Source organism: Camelina sativa, chromosome 9 (genome assembly GCF_000633955.1).
Source record: "Camelina sativa cultivar DH55 chromosome 9, Cs, whole genome shotgun sequence".
In the NCBI taxonomy this organism is placed as follows: Eukaryota; Viridiplantae; Streptophyta; class Magnoliopsida; order Brassicales; family Brassicaceae; genus Camelina; species Camelina sativa.
Window position 1 is genome coordinate 2,377,381 of NC_025693.1, and position 4,451 is coordinate 2,381,831.

The window sequence follows — 4,451 nt, forward strand, 5'->3', positions numbered from 1 at the left end:
AAAAAAAAAACTCATACACAAAAATAAATCACATTCACTTTACATTCTTTTGTTATAATTATATAACAATTAAAATATCAAGTTATGTATATTTATAAGACCATAACATGATTGTAGTTTTATAAGATGATAATGTCAAGTTCTGCAATATTTTTGTCCATTACAGTGATAATCTGTATGAACTCTACAGTGATAATTTCAGTTTAGAGCCTTTATAATCACCGCACTTAAACGAGGTAACTGTACTTGTGTTATGGAAAATTTATTAGTTTAATACAAAAAATAATGTTCATTGTTCTTTCTTTGTTAACACATTCCTTTGTTCTTTCTTTTATACAGCAAAATAATGTTCATTGAATAATAATGATCTTGAGTACTCAAGAAAAAAAGGTCGTGCATTTTTAATAGCTTTTTGACAGAGACTGAGTTTCTTAGAGGAGGGAAGCAGTATAGCTTTTTGAAGAGTGATCTGGAGTCTGTGAATAGGAGCAAGACACCGTTTGTTGTGTTGCAAGGGCATAGACCTAATGTACGCTACAAGTAGGAAGATTAGAGACGCTGCGATAAGGTAGAGGATGATCGAGCATTTGGGAAAGACTCACTATTTTGTATGTGGGAAACCACGACGGAGAAGTTCATGATGTTGTTGAGATTTTGGCATCTGGGGAAGTTATTAGCGGTAGTGATACGACAAATTTGGATCTGAATCTGATATTGCAGTCTTGTGGTACATTGAAGGAGCAAGTGTGATGGTTTTGGGAGTGATTTTGAGGTATTTTGTTGGCTTCTTCAGTCGTAAAAAGAAAGAATATGGAGTTGGATCATCTAATGGTAGTTGGATCCAAATGAAAACCGAGGAGACGTGATTCAACTGATTTGTTTTTGTTTGTTTGTTTGCCACACACAGGTTTGTATAGCATTCTTATACTATATCTTACGAGGTTAGGTACCATATAAAAAGCTTAGCAACATTATTTAACTGCTTCAAAGACATTTTTTGGTCACAACATAAGCATAACAGTTAACAACTAACCGGGATCAAAAGATTAGAAGGGAAACAAGAGATAGACTCATTCATCAAAAGTTGCATGCACCCAAAAGAACATACGTTCAATTCTTGTGACGCATTTATCAAAGAGTAACAGCAAAAACCTTATCCAAAATATCAGATCTTCCAGGAACTGTAAGCACATCACCAAAACACTCAAAAATTCCCCAAATTTCACAATTTCCGCGCCTTTCAAGCGTAATCTCTGCATACATAATCATATGCTTATAGCCGCTATAAGGTTTATAATAAAGCAAAACCTCCTCCCACAAAACCGCTATCTTTCCACCATAATCAGCCAATTTAACATTGTTACCAGAGCATAAATTGGGTAGTCCTAACAAACCTTTCAAATAACTACCCTTTAAATTGATTTATAAGGTTTTATAAAAAGTAATTTTTACTTGATTTATGAGGTTCTCGATATGCATTTTTCTAACTGTAAAAATGAAATTGTAGGCACAATGGCTACAAGCGTGATGGGGCAGAAACAAAATTTTAAAAGTTTGTGTACTATGGCTACATTTATTTCTTGGAATATATTTAGATCCAAGAATCAAAAACCGTGTCGAAACTACATGTTTTAGATACTTTTCAAGTATCTCCAAGACGTTACATAGACTTAATATGAAGCTTATCACCGCTTTACCAAAGTTTTATGACTTAGAACATAATGCTTTTGCTTTTGGGGAGAGGAATAAGAGTATGTTCGATATCTTATATAGTATTGGACTTTCCATTGATGGGTTACAATATTTAATTTGAATTTTCTATTTTATTAACAAATTTTTTATTGGTTATTTTTATATTCAATATGAATTCAGATATCCGGATATGAAGATAAATATTTCAGGCATACAATTATGAAACACTTACAAGTAACAAAAGAGGAGGCTCGCAGCTTGTTTTATCAAAAGAAAGAACAAATCTCTTTAACCATCAATCTTAAGAAGCTGCAATCTAGATTTGAAAAGATACCAGATAGAGCAGATGATTTGATGCCTTATCAAAATGCATATCTTTTCTTTTTGGTGGGGAGTTTGTTTTTTGCAAAAACAACAGAAGGTATATCTCCTATATCTACAGTTTCTTGTAGAATCAGACAACAAATATGCTTGTGGAGCAGCGACGTTTGCATTCATTAAGCATGAGTTGGTATCAATGAGGGAATATCTTACGAAGGGTAGGACTTCCCTAGTTTTGGGTATGCTTTGATGGTTAGGTCTGAAACACAATAAAACGAAAATTTTATCAAAACATTATTAGCCACTTTGTTACATAATACATAATAATGGTACTAACATTTTTTTCTTTAGTTTTTCATTGTAGATATTTGCAGTAGATATATTTTCTTGCTTACACAAATCATTATCTATTGATTTTTTTACCTTCCGGGTTTCCTCTGCTTTTGGGGTGGTTGAATCTAAATGATAAGAACATCTTTGTGAATCATTTCCAAAACAAGTTTCACAACATGATTGAAAATTAGGTAATACTTCTTTAGGACTGTATAAACTGCTTACGTATATATATATATATATGATTATGTATTCTTGTTATAAACTCGATATTTGACTATATATATTCACAGGTTATATGGCAATCTTATAAAATTTCTGACTGTAACCTTGATTTGCCTTATGAATATAAAGATCAGACTTATATGAACTATTCATGTACAACTTGTATTTGATTTAATGTCGTCGCATACGATTGCCCTCATAAGTTTTTCAAACAATTAGGACTAGTGGAAGTGTGCACACATGATGAGATGCCAGATATGAAGATACATCCCAAACTATCACTTAGCAAGAACAAAGACAATGATTGGAGAACAACATGTTTATATGCTAAAGTGAATCAATGCTAGAACAAACGACATATAAACTCGTTATTCTCCAATTCTTGTCTTTTTTCTTGCTAAGTGAAAATTTGGGATGTATCTTCATATCTGACATCTCATCAAGTGTGCACATCTTCGCCAGTCCGCTTGACGAACTTATGATTGGAATTATATGCGATGACATTAAAGGAAGTACAAGTTGTGCATGAATAGATCTTATAAATCCTGATCTTTATACTCATCTTGCAATTCAAGGTTACGATTAGAAAATTTATAAGGTTGTCATGTAACCTGTGAATATATAATCAAGTATTGGGTTTACAACAACAATACATAACCATATATAAGCAGTTATATAGTCTTAAAGAAGTATTACCTGATTTTCCATCATTTTGTTAGGTTTGGTTTAGAAATGATTCACAAAGATGTTCTTAACATTTTCTTTAGGAAATAGATTTAACCACCCCGAAAGCATAGGAAACCCAGAAGGTAGAGAACCAATAGATAATGTTTCGTGTAAGGACAAAAATAGCTCCACAACAAATATCTACAATGAAAAAATAAATAACAAATGTTAGTAAACATTATTATGTATTATGTAACAAAATGACTAATAATGTTTTGATAAAAAAATTGTTCTACTGGGTTTCAGAACTTAATGTCAAAGCATACCCAAAACTAGGGAAGTTTGTGGTCCTACCCTTCGTAAGATCTTCCCTCATTTATACCAGCTCATGCTTAATAAATGCAAACGTCGTTGTTCCCCAAGCATAGTCGTTGACTGATTCTACAAGTAACTGTAGATACAGGAGATATACCTTCTATTGTTTTCGCAAAAAGCAAACTCTTCACCAAAAAGAAAAGATATGCCTTTTGATAAAGCATCAAATCATCTGCTCCATCTGACATCTTTTCAAATCTGGATTGCAGCTTCTTGAGATCAATGGTTAAAAAGGGTTGTCCTTTCTTTTGATAAATTAAGCAAGCTGCAAGCCTCCTTTTCTATTACTTGGACGTGTTCCATAATTGTATGCAATAGATATTAACCTCATAGTCGCATACCTGAATTCAGATTGAGCATAAAAATTTAAAATAAAAATAAAAAAAGGTTTTAATCAAATACAAAATTTAAATTAAATATATGTAGCCCATCAATGGGAAGTCCAATATTATATAAAATATCTACAAGTACGGTATCTACACAGAACATACTCTCATTCTTTTCCCTCAAAAGCAAAAGTATGATGTTCTAAGTCATAAAACTTTGCTAGAACGGTGATGAGCTTCATATTAAGTCTATGTACCATCTTGGAAATATTTAAAAATTATTTAAAACATGTAGTTTTGACACGTTTTTTCATTCTTGGATCTAAATCCCAAGAAAGAAATGTAGCCATATGACNCACCAAAAAGAAAAGATATGCCTTTTGATAAAGCATCAAATCATCTGCTCCATCTGACATCTTTTCAAATCTGGATTGCAGCTTCTTGAGATCAATGGTTAAAAAGGGTTGTCCTTTCTTTTGATAAATTAAGCAAGCTGCAAGCCTCCTTTTCTAT